This window comes from Macrosteles quadrilineatus, unplaced genomic scaffold (assembly GCF_028750875.1).
Source record: "Macrosteles quadrilineatus isolate MER2022 unplaced genomic scaffold, UCM_ALF_1.0 Scaffold_9__3_contigs__length_116548681, whole genome shotgun sequence".
NCBI classification, from domain to species: domain Eukaryota; kingdom Metazoa; phylum Arthropoda; class Insecta; order Hemiptera; family Cicadellidae; genus Macrosteles; species Macrosteles quadrilineatus.
The window spans coordinates 65,542,348-65,558,606 of NW_026542602.1; the positions used below are offsets into that span (position 1 = coordinate 65,542,348).

Below are 16,259 nucleotides of genomic sequence, written 5' to 3' on the forward strand. Positions count from 1 at the left end.
GATTACCAACAGGGTGCAGCACTATTATTTCTTTTACATTTATGACAACAGCTAATTTGCAACCAAAAGGTGAGTGAGCGTAGCGAACGAACTTCAACCTGGAGGCGAGTTAGCGTAGCGAACGAGCTAACCTGAAGGCAAGTGAGCGCAGCGAACGAGCTCCAACCTAAAGGTGAGTGAGCGTAGCGAACGAGCTCCAACCCAAAGGTGAGTGAGCGTAGCGAACGAACTTCAACCAGGACGTGATTGAGCAATGCGAACGAGATCAACCTGGAGGCGAGTGAGCGTAGCGAACGAGCTAACCTGAAGGCAAGTGAGCGCAGCGAACGAGCTCCAACCTAAAGGTGAGTGAGCGTAGCGAACGAGCTCCAACCCAAAGGTGAGTGAGCGTAGCGAACGAACTTCAACCAGGACGTGATTGAGCGATGCGAACGAGATCATCTTGAATATTAAACGTAACGGTACTTTCTTTCCATCGGTCTGTCTTAGGGGAAACCTATAACATAGGCGATACGAAGTTCGCCGGGTCAGCTAGTATCATTATAAAAATAACACATAACTGAATAATTGTTACTTGATGATACTAAACGAGTAAGTCTGATGTTAAAGACCGATAAATTTGGTATTTTTCAAACTTTAACTCTATTCTAACTGATATTACCATGTTTCCTAAGCGCAAGAGTAATTTTTAATAAGGTAGGCGTAATTAATAAAAAAATTTTTATACTGATGTTTTTAATAAAATATTTTAAATATTCATGTCTTTTATTATTTTTTGTTCAAACAGGGTATCCTGTCATCCGTCATAGGTAAATCAGTAGGTATTTAACAATGTTACAAAATCAGGGAAAAATGTCGAACGTGCATTTCCTGTTATGTATGAGAAGTCTCAAACTAAAAACCCAATCTCGTCCATCCCTATTTCTATTAGTTCATTGTTGTACCTATTATTGTACTCTATTTTTATTTGTTAACTATTTAATTATTTGTTAAATATTTAAGTATTTTCTGTGAAATAACTTATCCAGACAGTATTATCTGTGTCTGTATGTTATATTATAATTTTTGAGTAAAGTTCTTGAGTCATGGAAATCAATGGTAAATGGTCATGGAAATTAATGAAACATTTTCTGTGGACACCCTGTTGTGGTAAGATCTTGAATATATCCTGTAGTTGTGTAGACAAGATCTTCGTCTCCCATAGTCACGGGAAATCATAATCTTCGTCCTCCAAAAGCATGCATTTTTCAAACTTGATTTCAAAGAAGGGTTTTGCGATCAAGATAGTAAAAGCTCAAACTGTGAGGGTTGACTGGGGCTATTTTCACACGTACTATTCCATCAGTTCCTGGATGTACTTGTTCTACTCTCGCAGTGTGCCACTTACATGGAGGAGTATTTTCTTCCTTGATGATGACTAGATCTCCGACCTTTAAACTCTTTGTTACCTCCGTCCACTTGCTTCTATGTTGTAAATTATTTAAATATTCTAGGGACCACCTCTTCCAGAAATGTTGATTTATTTTGTTACTCAGAATAAAAGTGGACTGTTTAACATTGTTTTTCCTCACTCTCAAACTCATATTGTATTTACATTTTTTTAAAGTAAACACAAAAACATTTCAATAATTAGAAACATATAACTTAATAAATAGTTTATGGTCAAGTCTAACCACTTGCAACATGGAAATACGCAATTTTCATTAAAACCATTGCGAAGAGCTTAAAAACAAACAATGTACATTGAAGCCTTGTACAAAAAGGCTATAGAGAAAAAAAAACTATATATTTAAAATTCTTATGGAGAAAAAGAAAACTGTCGTATTTTGCTTGTTTATGGGTATATTATGTTGAAAAAATTTGCCAAATTTATTTATTTCACTAAACACTATTTAATTAACATTAGGTAAAAAACGCTTTACCTTCCCTGTCGCATGAAAACCATAAATTAAGTACTATAGTTCGGCCGCTTAGAAAACGACCTGCGCGCTAATGCTAAACCAATGCTGGAGGAGGTCGTTTTCTAAGCGGCCGACCTATAACTTGTTAAATCTAATGTTCATTAAATGGGGAATAAATATGTCTTGTTTATGGAAATATTTGAATAAAAATGTAATCAGACAAGTTGAAATTCGCTTAGTCTGCAGGTTTGCTGCGGCGGGGGTTTATAGGCCTACTGACATGTAATAGTTTGTTGTTGATGGAACAATTTATCACAACAATTCAATTTATCAGTTTTGTGTTCAACACAAGAAAGCCTACTTCAAAGATACAAGGAAAGTTCCAAGATACACCTCAGTATCAACAGTATCCAATATCCAAGTAACGGATACCTTTGTTGTCTGCAAGGTTAGCGTTACATTTCCAGACACTAAGCAAATAACTTAACATTTTGACACATCTTTATGCTGTATGTTAATGATTTGTAAAGGAAAAATAGTACAAAAAATCATAAGTGACTTGATAGTGTAAAACTTTAAGCCTAATTTGATGTGTATTAAGTTGACTTGAGTGTGCTAAGTGTAGACAAAATTAATTTATGTTTCTCATTTTAGGATAGATTAGTCTAATGATTTGGGCTTTACCATTTTATTTTGTTGATATCAGTTAATGTTAATTGTTTTAATTATACTACTTTTAACTGAAATACCCCCGCCGCAGCAAACCTGCAGACTAAGCGAATTTCCGTTTGCCTGATTCGATTTACACTAAAATCTCTCCTTAAAAATATCACATTTATTCCCTATTTAAATAAAATTAGATTAACTAGTACTTAGGTTTGCTGCAAAAGGGAGGATAAAAAAGTGTTTTTTATCATATGTGAATAGATTATTAAGATACATTTTGAAATTTGATCAAAATATGTTCATAAACAAGCAAACTACACAACAGTTTACTTAATCTCCATGAGAATAACATGGACATTTTAAATTTGCAATTTTTTGGAATTTTCACCATAAGCATTACATAATAACGCTTCAATATACTAAATTGTTTGTTTTTTAAGCTCTACAATATAATTTAGAGAGAAATTGCTAAATTTTATGTTTTTTTTTTGTAAAAAATGGGAAAAAACAATTTTTACTCCATAAACCCCCATTCCCATAGTTCATGCTGCTTTGCGAACTCGTTCCAATAAATGTAGGTTTACACGTTTATAACAAATTTCATCACAATCGGATCATTTTTGCTTAAGTTATCGTAATAACAGACATATATATTAAATTATCGTAGTAAATAAAATATAATTGATCACCCTGAATATTATATTTTTAGCAGAAGTTACATGTTTTGGACATAAGTTTATTTTCAAACTTCAAACACACTGAAGGATGGATACTTTCCCTTTAGTTCAATCTGAATTTTTGAATGGAAAATAAATTCAAGGCCTTAAGTGTCAATACTGCCAGAGTCGGAGTCCTCGAGTTCGATGGCACAAAGAGGTATTGGATATTTATTATTGTTGTATAGTCTAGTAACTTTTAGAACTGGCAGATTAATTCATTTAAGTTCTGAGTGAATTTCTTCATCAGAAAGGGAGATTGGGGCGTTCCGCATAATGACAGAGAGACGTTTGTTTTCAGGAGAACAAAAAGAATGATATTGTACTTTTAAATTGTCAAAATGTGCTGTTACTGCACAGTAGTTATCTGATGAAGACAATTATTTTTATGGTACTACCTTTGTTCAGGGTATAATAATTTTGCGTTAAGACTTTATCAAGATCTGTGATCAAAGCTTGATAATTGTTTGAGTCATTGAGAAAAATGGGTGGGATGCAAGATTTATCAGAAGAGTTAGAAGATTCAGTTTCGTTATTATCAGTAGTGGCCGAAGCTAAAGGACTAAATCTGTTTTGTATTATTTTGTAGCGCTTAGTATGGCTGGAAGTGGGAAGAGGATGATTTAGTTTTCTTATTGCATACTGGTTCAAATTCGAACGTGATTTACCTTCTTGGTCGTAAAATATCTAAAGAAACTCTTCAAAAGTAAATCAAAATAATTTTGAAACGTAAAAATAGGGAGAGCAAAAAACAATAACAAGCGTATTAACCGTATCATCAGCTGGATCCATTTTTAGAATCTCTCGGGAACAGAACCTTTACCTCTTAAGCTGGGTTTTTCTAGGCGCGGAAGTGGAGAGCAGAGAGAGGAACGCGGTGAGCGGACTCCACTTGTCTTAGGTAATTTTATGTTACTGTTTTCCTAGAAGCGGAGCGGAACACCATGTTAATATCTTTTCAGCTCTCCGCGTTCCTATCTTCACCCTCCGCTTCCGCGCTTAGGAAAGCCCAGCTTTAACCACTGCTGCTGCTCGTTGAAAAAAACCAAACTTTCAAATTAAAGTATTAACAGCTGACTTCAATTTCATATATTTACATTCTTCCAAAATGTAAAAATTGAAATTTTGGAAGCCAAAGGTTAATGTGAAAATAAAATGATTTAATATTGCATTGTCATCCATTTGTGAGCTATGTTTCGAGTTTCAAAGTCCCTGATCTCATCGGGAAGTTAGTTTAAAATCGATTGCAAAATTTGTACCAAACAGCCAGAAAAGTAAGCTAATAAATACGTTTAAGAAACAACTGAGTCAAAAAAGGCAGAGTTAAAAAAAAATAAAATTGCAAATTCAAGAAATCCTTAGGCTGCTATTTTTGAAACACAGTAGACATATTTGACAGTAATAAGTAACTGTTTTAATTGAACAAATCTTGCTTGGTATTCTCCCCCCTCCTCTTAACTTAAAAGAGAAGATTTAGAATATTTGTATTTATTGTAAGCCAATCATCGGTCTCAAGTAGAGACTCGACTTTCGGCTTTTCAAACAGTAAATTTATTATCAATTAGAATGAGCCAATCTGTAACAATCGTGATGGCCAATCTCGCTAGTCATGTTCTAACTACTCAAAAATCCCTGCGAGTGTCGACGGATACAATTGATTCATAGTTAACTACTTCGGCTCTAAATCGAAAAATTGTCCGCTGGTTTATAATTTATAACTTGATTTTTTTTTTAAAGAATGCTAATTTGGTTTATTGTGTCTGAATAATTTAAAAATACTAATAAATAAGTACACTTCTATGTTCTATGGTTCAGAGACACCTAGCGGCGACTAGGAGAACAGTCCAGTGGCACGGTGCACCACACAGTACACACTAGGCATACGGCCAGCGGTCGTTCTTCAAATGCTCACCAGAGTGCAGGCGCTTGTCCTCTGTCACGTGGTATCCTATCTACGTTACCGACCTTAGAAACGCAGATAGGACAGAGAAGGCGACACGAAGATAGTGCTGCAATGTAAATGGAATTTATATTCTGTTATGTTCATGCAAAATAAAAAAATAAATAAAATGCATTTACTGTATTTTTATTTAGCAAAAAAAAAAAACTAAAAATATCTCGAATTCCGGGATCCCGGTCAGTTTTTAATACCTAGAAATCCCGGGATTGCAAAACCTATATTTATATATTTTTTAATTTTTTTATTTGAGGATTTTTTTTACCGAAAGTAAATAAAAATATGTCCAATAACACCTTAAACACATGGGACCTACTGTTTGCTTATTGGATGTTAAATTATTGATACATTTAATTACGTAAGGTGATTCTTTGCATCAAAATTGTGGGCGAGTGAGAAGTCGTAGAACGACGGGAGAGGGCTCAAATTAAACGCCCCTATCCCGTGACGGCGGGGAAAATAAGTGAAATCCCCAAAATATTAACACAAAATCTTACTAATATTATAAATGTGAAAGTTTGTGTGTTTATTCGTTTGTTTGAAGTTCAATCACGCATTAACTACTGGACGGATTGGGCTGAAATTTGGCATGATGATAGCTCACATTCCCGATTAACACATGGGCATATTCTTATCTCAGTGTTTTACGTCAATAAAGGTAATTTGATTTGATCAATTCACAATAGATAATTTTAAAACATAAAAAACTTTTAAAATGGGAAACTTAAAATTATTGGTAACATCACTTTTAAGACTATCATACAGAATTTTAATTATTTTCTCTTCTAAGGGATATTATTTTGTGAACAGGTAGAAATTAATAAATCCATTCATTTAGTGATTTTTATGATAATCTGTCAGTGTTAAATGAAGGAAGAGCTTTTGTTTTCTGGATTAATTAAGGTAGTGTTTTGTTTTGGAGCACCACCAACTTGTAAACATTCCCAGTGAGGCTGAACAATTAGTTACACCTGTCTTAAGTCCTCCCCTTCTCGCAAAAACAGATTTTACTTCCACTTCCTCACTGGGGGGTGAGAACTGTTAGTTACACAGGGTGTTGTAAACAATCTATACGTCGGACATACTTTTGTACCTGCAAAAAGAATTGTCAAAAGTATCTTAGTGTTGTAAAAAATATTTTAATTTCTCCTTGTTTGAATATTGTCAAACAAGGAATAGTTTTTCAGATAGATCCAAGTCTAAATTGCCTATGATATGAAAATAACAGATGTTTATACAAAACCACTACATATTTTATATGTGTTCACATTAAATAGACCATTCCTGATTGAAGAAAACGATTCTCCCATTTAAATATTAATCTAAGCCATCCAAAAAAATGTCATAAGTAGCTGAAGATTATACAGGGTGTTTTTTTTAACGCTCAACCCAAATTAAAAGTACTGTGGTGAGACACATTTTAAACACAAAATAAACCTGTATTTTGGTATACATGTTTTCTTTACATTGTCGATCAGCTGATATGTGCTCTTGCATAGTTATCTAATGAGGTTAGGTTTAGTGTTATTGGTAATTTATTGCAAATAAGACATAGCGTTTCCCCATCTCGAATAGTTAGAATAATACGTTGAAAGTTCACCATTGGTTTTATGTCAAGAAAGGATTAGAATTCAGTTTCCTTAAATTTAGGGAAACCCAATCCGTAGTAAACAAAAAAATACTTCCATTACAGCAAACCTGCAGACTAAGTGAATTTCCATTTGCCTGATTTAATTTTAACTTAAATCTTGAGATTTAATTTTTCCTTAAATTCAGATTCCATTTTCTTTAATTTGTATATGTCAATAATAGTTTGTTTGTACCTGGAAACTTAATTTAAAAACTTTCTTGGTTAAAACCAATTATCTACTTTCAACGTATTATTATAACAAATCTTCGCGTGCTGTGTCTTATTTACACTAAATTCCCCAATAACACTACACTCATAGATAACTTGCAACAATGCATATCAGCTAATTGAAAATGAAGTAAAAAAAAAAAAAACAGGAATACCATAATATAAGTTTGTATTGTCATTAAAATGGGTCGCACAGTACTTTTAATTTTGGTTGCGCTTTAAAATTTTTGGATGGCTTAGATTATATCTAAATGGAAAAATGGGTTTCTTCAATAAGAAATGTCGTATTTAATGTGAACACGTGTAAAATGTGTTGGTTTTGTGATATAGAGATATTTTATTAATTTTAAATGTTCATAAATAGGCAATTTAGACTTGGGTATATCTGCAAAACTATTCCTTGTATAAAGATATTCAAACGAGGAAAAATTAAAATATTTTCTACAACACTAAGATACTTTTGACAATTTTTTCACAGGCACAAAAAGTATGTCCAACTTATAGATTTTTAATGACTGTTTATCTCAATAATCAAAACCGCCTTTCCCTTCTTGAATGTAAATAAAAATTTTTTGGTTTTAGTATTTGCCCATCTACTAAAAATCAATTCTTTTAACACACAATCAACACAAGTATAGCTGTGAATCAAATGTATATCTTGTAACTTACTTGCTATAACTATGCCAGTTGTATACTTCATCTGAAAATCCAGATTAACAATTTAGCTAGTTAACTTGTAGGTAGATAGATAGATAGATTTGCTATCCTCAAACCAATCATTTATGTAAAATTTTTTCTGTAAAAGTTTTACTGAAATATAAAAATATTAGCAACAAAAACAGTATCCGTCCAATCCTTGGATATGAATAGCAACGGCATATAGTGTATGCAATGGGCCAGAGACACTGTATCGTATATGACCCGTAGTAAAGTAACATTATACACACACCCTCACACTTGCAAACAAGGGAGGTGTACATACGCCTCCATGCAGACCTTAACTCGCCACTATCTTTGGAATTACTGGCTTCAGGAGCACAAGATGAACCTTAAGGACACATGTTACAGATTTACATTAGATCAGGATGGTGAACAAAATTATACTTTTAATTTAATATTGTGTGTTAATTTTGCAAGATGACGTGTACATTAAATGACGTTAGAGGTTAAAACCGTTGAAAATTGGGTCCAATCAGGTTTTATTAACAACAAAAATTAATTTGGATTCAATTTATAACCGTTCGATATAAAAATATGAAAATTATTGAAAAATCACATTTTTCAATTTTTTGTTAGAGGATTCACTTTTGAATATTAAAGTAGACATACCATCTATATGGACCAGACGAGGACAAAATGTTGGCATATTCATCTATATAAATAAAATTAGAGTTTTGTCTGTAATTGCTCAGAATCATAAACTTTTAGGTTATTTTTACGTGTTATACGTCATTAAAGAAACCGAAACAAGTCTCATATAAATTTCTGTCAATCTATCTATCTGTCTGTCTGTCTGTCTGTCTTCCTGTCTGTCACGGCCCAAGAGCTATTTTACGCGGCCTTCTCCTGAAAAACGAGAGTACCTATCAAGTTCCAAATCAATTTAATGTATTCACTGGGTTGGCGAGATTGTCTTTAGCCGTTACAATATGGCGTCACTACTTTGTAAATAAAATGACGGACGTTTAAAAAGCCAATTTTGTGCGATTTTTTGTAAAGTTTTCCCAATGTTTATCACATATTGATCTATGAAATAACAAACAGCTGTTCGAATCAAGATTATTTCTTCTAGCTGTCACTGATATGTTTACACTGAATGTTGTTTACAAATACCGCAACCATTTCCGATCACGTTTTGAAAGAAAATCCAAACCAAGTAAGATTAAAAACGTTTTCCCTTACATAATCGCAAGTGCAATAATTTCTAGAGTATCCGTAAATGAAAATAGAGATTCTTTGTGTATAAAATTGTTCTTGAGTTTTGATAACCGGGAAAAAGACCTCGAATCAGTGTTGTATATGGCTGGGAAACTTACATTTTTAAATGAGCGTTTTCAGTCGAGACTCGGCACACGACCGTGTATTTATGTTTTATTTGCCATGTGTATAATAGTGTACAGTTCGTGTATGTGCTTCAAACATTCCAAGACGCACCTAATGGGGAAGCTCAAGACCTTATATTAGGACTGATGATGGCGAATTAATTTTGCCGAAATGCATCTCCTGTAATAGGATACATTAGGATCGACCGGCGGACACAGGTAATTTAACTTTTATTGATTGTCATACCGATCCGGAACAACAACAAACAACATAAAACGAAGTTAGGTATAATAGTTTGGACAGCATATCTGAAAATATGCAAAACAACTGCTGTTTTTATATACTGTATGAAGTTTTCAACTGAATACTATAAGATCTCCGTGCGTAGAACGGGTACACAGCTAGTGTTAAATAAAACAGTAATTTAGATAAAAATACTCCAAAACCTTACATGGGAACGGGATGTTTACTTTTTACAGCAGCTAAAACTTTAACAAAACTGAATAATAGATGAAGTAACATTTTAAGAGTGTGGCTCTTGAATATGAAAGTTGACAATGGAACCAGGTTGAAAAATTTATAATTTATTTCACACAACTTGCATAGCACTGCTACTTTGTCAAGTTATTAGCTCGCTTCGCTTTACATGAAACAGTTCGTAATGAGTTTTGGACCCACTTAAATTAACACTGGTTGATGCTGCTTTACACTAAAGAATATTACATTTTGTTTGACCTAGGCCTACTTATTTAATCTAGAACAATAAAACCGATTTGTATTAAGCTTTAATGTTTACTAGGTCTTGTTAAAATTAACCACATAATCTCTAAACTATTCTGAACAAAACAATTTTTAGATTACAGCGAATTAAAGTAAAAGATGGAGGCTTTGGAAAACTTTGCTGCAAGCTAGACAGAGATATAATTAACAGATAGCTTCTCTGTTAAAACAACTTGTACAAAGTTCAGCAGGTAACTTCCGTTGTCACAGTCTTCATTATAGTTGTCACAAGTTTCAATGGGTTATTTTGTTGTAGGATGCGTTTATTTTTCAGTTCGCCGTCTATTAAGATACAATTACAATGAGATAAAAGTAAAATTTTAAAATATCCTCCATAAGGATAACATTGGAAATTTAAATTTACAATTTTTTAATATTCTCCTTTACCAATAACACAAAAACACGTTGATATACTAAATTATTTGTTTTTTAACTTCTTTAAAAGGCCTTGAGAGAAATCTGAAAATTTTGTGTTTTGAGGGCCAAAAATGAGAAAACCCAAATTTACCCCATAACCCCCCCCCACCGTACAACCCCGTTCCCATGGTCGGATCATGCTGGTTCGCGAACTCATTCAATTTTATCCCGCCTTATACCTCTATACCAAATTTAATCAAAATCGGACAAAAATTACTCAAGCTATCGCGTTCACAGACACATATACATATAAAAAATTGAACGAATAATGTTTTTGGCCTCTGGGAACATCAAAATTAAAAAGTAAATCGGTCTGGGCTCAAGTCTTACCATTAGACCTACGGTAGTAGCTACAGGGAAATTCGCTGATACTTCCCTATAGGGAAATTCGCTAAAATTATAAATAAGAAGAACATGTTACTTGATGAAGGTTGTGATTTACGATTTACCCTCAAAGTGTTTGTTGCTAGGATCAACGAACAGTTGCAGTACAGGTCAAGTTATTAGCTCGCTTCGCTTTACACCAAACAGTTCGTAATGAGTTTTGGACCCACTTAAATTAACACTGGTTGATGTTGCTTTACACTAGAAACTTGTGTACGGTTGCCTTTACCAGCTTTGGCTATAGATGCTGGTTGACAGGTTTTACATTAACAAAATTTTGCTTATTTTCATGATTTTAATTTATTGTTTTTGATAAAGGTTCTTGAAGTAGCCTCTTAAAATAATACAGATTTTCCTATGTATTGTTGAATGAATTAGTTAAGGTTTACTTTCAGCTATTTGAATTATTTTATTTGAACTGCTCCTTTCCCACAATGAACAACGTCTTTGAAAGCTTACACAAATTAAGCAAAAAATCACGAATATGAAAATTTGTGAAGTAATCATAGTGTTACCATAGACAAAAAGGTGTTACCAATACCTTAAACCAACAAGCACCACTGTAATTAAACACTTACAGAAAACATACAACAATAAAATAAAAATACACTACAGACTAACTAATAATTATTATTAATAATAGGTACCTATAATATAATTATACATATACAAAAACTAGAGGTAAACTAGAGGTACAAAAACTCAGGGTCAAAAAATACAGTGGTCAAAAACTCGACAAAAAATTAATGTAATTTACAGATTTCTCTATTTTCACACCAAGATGTAAATAAAACATGAAATCGGAATTTCTTTAATTTGTTTTGATTTTCTGTTTATATTTCGTTGTTATTTCGTCACCATCATGGTAACCCATAAAGCCCATGTTAATTTTTGAAGTTTCAAATTAACTTAGCTTATTTTTTATTTATAAAGGGATTCTGCACATCTGCAGAAAAATATCTTTCTAACAGTATGCGTAGATTTCCGATGCACTTGAGTTGAGAAAAAAGGTTTTAAAGAAACAACCTTGCATATTAATATATAGATAATATAATAATATAATAATAATAACTATTTACAAACTAAAGTGTTGTTGACAAAAGTTTAGTTTCATCTAAATGATAAAAAACACTAGTGCAATGCTTAGGCATAGTAAGAAGTTAATTAAATAATTAAATGGAGTAGTGGATCTTCTCCAAGAGCAACTAATGTCATTCAGCCAAATAAAGTCTTTATAATCAAAGTGATCATTCTCGTATGTATCAAAGATGTGCGGTTTTGTTATGACTTGACAATCATTTCTAGGAATAAATTCCGTTGAGTGAATAGAATCTAATTTGATTTCCACATAACAATTTGCATCAGCTGTCAAGGTACAATGCGATTGTATGGAAGAATGAATTCACAAGTCAGTATTTCTCAGCAATAAATAAACTCAGGCGAGTGATTTTATGGTTGTAGTTTACGCAACGATTGCGTTAACACTATTTACGCGAGTTGCGTACACTACTATTACCTACGACAGTGTTTTAATTACTAAAAATCACTACTCATAACTTCTAAGAGAGGTTATGTTTTCGTTAATACCCTTTTATTGCCATTGACAGTGGTGAAACTAAACATTGTACCAAACACTAATTTTGCACCACTCAACAATTAAATTGGTCTGAACAGCTGATTAGTCGAAGTTAGAATCATTACAATATTTACTTCTCTCTCAATCCTTGAACCTCATTGGTCCGTCACTCGTGTTGTTAAGTAAAACTATGCTGTAATGTAAGTAAACACTGATGCTATGTAAAAGATATTTCTATGAACTGAACTGAAACTGCTACCTTAAAAAACGGTCGTAGGTAAAATTAATTTAGTAACAACATTTTATTAGAAAACATGTTTTGCGTGAAATATGTTTTCATATAGTTGAGATAATGATTACCATATTCGATAAACATGTTTAAGAGCTGTTTGTTCGTCTAAAGGCATTGCCCATTTTCGGCGGCCCATTACCTCCCAGTTCGCCCCCATTACCCTCACAGGCTTGAGTTGTTCGGCAAAAATGTTAACTCACGTTTCGCTACGTAATGCATTTACTGGCCTAAGTCAGTTTTCCGGGTTCGTATTTTGTGTGGAGTAAAATGACTACAGTATGTTAATTAAATGGTTACAGCGTTGGTTGTCGATCCAATAATTTAGTGTTAAAAATATTGTTCTCTGGTGTAAAAGATATAAATGATTTTCTTTAGTACACTTATATTTGCACCATGTCAATACCACATGATTTAAATACGTTCCCCTCTGAGCTTATGCTTTGAGTAAAATAAAGAAATATTTGGGAAAAAATGTTGTGAGCACAATTTGAAATATTCATGTGATATTTGTTATTAACATCACTGTAAGAAACTGACGCAGATTTTTTCTAGCATGTTTACTAAACTAAAGAGCGCATAAAGTACGTCATTGCTGCTTGAGAACCGAAGATGGCCACCCTGTGAAATCAGCTGATTTTGCGAGTAGAAATAAGGTATTTTGCGTACTGTTTACAGGTAATGGCAATGTGATCATTTCCATGCATTGGTAGTAAAAATATTCTATGCCATTTTATGTTTAGTTCCACGGTTCCACTTATTAAGTCGGTAAACCTCAGCGTCAGATAGATGTTGATATAGTTAGGATATGAAAGGAAGGCAGCAATGGGCAATCTCCTCTGCAACACTGAATGATTACTTTGTAATATAATTACAACTTAGATGTAAAATCCATATCTTTGTCAGTGAAGACAGTTTTCCATTAAAATACTGTACGAGTATATATGTTTTTCTCGTTGAATGAAGTTCGCAAAAGGTCCTTAGAAATAATTGTACATAAGTGCACTCCAAATTCTCGTACTAAAAGGAACAAAGATGAGTTGCCGCTTGAAAAACAAGTGAAAGCCATACTTTACCTACTGAATGTCGATAGACCAAAACCAGTAGTTGTAGATAAAATTATGTATAAAAACAGAAGTTAGTTTTGTACTGCATATTCCGGACAGCTTGCGTACTAAATGTATAACTAACAGTAATACCATGAAGGGTATTTCGTACTTGAAGTCAGTATACACATCTTTGACAATTTTATCCGTACCAGTTACAGCCAGTGGCTGTGCCATGGGAAGGCTAAAGGGGATAAGCCCCTTACATTAGACAAAAACATACATTTCGTCCTATAACATCATGAATGTTTTTTATACAGCTCTAGACACTATAGCGATGGTTTTAGAAAGTCACCAAACGGCATTAAAAAATACAAACTTTTACAGGGAGGATGACTGACCCCCTTTCTCTTGGCGGGGATGGGACACCCCTCCGATGCCCCCTCTTGGCAAGGTAATAAAACTGCCACTGGTTACAGGTAACTTGTATCTAATTATATATTAAATTAGACATCCCTGTAAGTAGTCTACTCGTAACGGCTTTTATTATTAGAAGAGAATATCACCTTGAGAAATTGTGGGTAGTGTGCTGGGGTTGAAGTTATATTTCTTTTTTTTTTCATACTGTGATAGTTATTTTATAGATCTACTAACATGGTGTACTGGTGTACTATATTTGATCCAATTACATATACAGAACCTAATATACTCACCTCCATTCATACTTGGCTTAAAATACCTACTTTGTATGGTCGCAATTTCATCGAAAAAAAGTATAAAGTATATAAACACATCCATATTAAGGTAAAAATATTGATTTGATATACAATTGTTCTATACTGTATAGGTGTACAAGTGTATAAAGAATCCCCATAGGGGCTTATTTTTATTTTTACAAACTATTTTGACTGTTCTCCTACATTACTCTTATAATCTTTTCGAAACTCATGTCTTTGCAAGCGAAGATCATACTAACCCCTGCTTTATATTTGCAAAAATTGATGAATAAGTATTCGCAATTCTTAACAAATACCTCAACTGAATTAATTTCACCTCGTATAAAATTCATTAGTGTAACTAGTCACGTTTTGCACAACCATTGCTAAGCTTATTTGAGTTAACCCCGTATAGTTAGCAGACTAGGATTTAACCAGTTTTAAACTATGCCACCTCAACAATGCCCCCCCTCAACAGGTAGAAGTGCTGCGATTGGCCGGCGTGGGTGGGGTGGGGGAGGATCACCCCCATATATACAAGTTCAGCCCTTCGCGCCGTTCATTCCCGCGCTGTGTTGACCACGTGATACTACAGCTTCCCATATCTCTTACGTTCGTCTGTAGCCGCCAACTCTCACGAAAAAGGTAGGAATTTGTTTTGGCAAAATATCATGAAATAAACATGTTAATATAATATACCAAAGAGAGGTAAGAAAAGTGTAAATGATTTGACGAATAATATTCCAAATAAAAATTACAGTACGATTAAATAGGCCTAGGGTATGAGTGGTGAAGTAGTTCATGAATTTACGTCCAGTATATTATCGAAAGTACAGAATAATACGGCGTCTAACATAATATGCACTCTATTTTAAATAACAAGCATGCCAATATTTCGATGAAAAATAACTTTGAATCTTGTAATGGGTCCTTAGAAGTAGTTTTAGGGGAAATTTTGTTTTAAGTGAATAAGAATCGATTAAAAAGAATTTTAATCATTACAAACATTTATTTGTTTTGTTGCGGAAGTTTCCAAAAACTCCTTGAATATATTTGCTATGTAAAACGATTGAATAATATTAAAATATGATATTTACAACAATTAACAATGTTAAGGACCTCAAATTATAAGATTACTTTAAACAAATTTAAATATCAGAAATGTGTGGGATAAATAACAAATATTTTGTAATTTTTTTATTCGCAAATATTAAAAGGTTTTTTACTTCATAAGATATTAAATTTATGTCAGAACACAATAAAATTGTCAGTTCCAAAAGAAAACATTTACAATTAACTCACGTGGAGGTTTAGCTCATGCTTGAAATAGGGACCATCGTATTTATATTTAAACTCATATATCAGTTACCTATCACGTTAACATTCAAAACATCTTATTAGCCTAAGGACAACCCGGAACTGATAATACTTCTAGATGAACTGAAAAAAAAAATCAAACGCAATAAGTTTAAAATAAGACACCATTTTGTGGACCATATTTATGTCAACCGTGAAAATGAGAAATAAACAACCATCATTGATTATGCGGTTTATGACCTGAAATTCTGTATTCTTTATGATCTTTATTATACTTATTCACCCTAGTGCGGATAAAGTTTAAAACAACTTTACTACTCTATTCAACAGGAAAGGAGACGTGAATGTTAAATATCTTAGTTGTGACTAGCAAATGCCATGAGATACATAGAAGATTTTCAAGCATCTTTGAAACGGTTTTATCTCGAAAATTAAGCAAAAATCTTGACACATCCGCTTTAAACTATTGTAAATGCTTAATGTTGAAATAAGTACAGTGTCACAGTTCAAAAACATTTTAAAACATAATTTTTAACTTTAAAATACCAAATAAAGATTATTTCAGTCATGTTAGAAACTTGTTATTCAATCTA

General features: G+C 33.0%; 1 protein-coding gene across 1 annotated transcript in view; it reads left to right on the top strand.

Annotated features, from left to right (window-relative positions):
• The first annotated feature begins 14,909 nt into the window (after window positions 1-14,909).
• Window positions 14,910-16,259, top strand: part of LOC129002569 (prohormone-1-like) — a 174,098-nt gene continuing 172,748 nt past the window's right edge. Inside the window, exon 1 of the mRNA XM_054430476.1 lies at window positions 14,910-14,994. The gene's annotated coding sequence lies outside the window, so the exon portion shown is untranslated. The remainder of the gene's footprint in view (window positions 14,995-16,259) is intronic.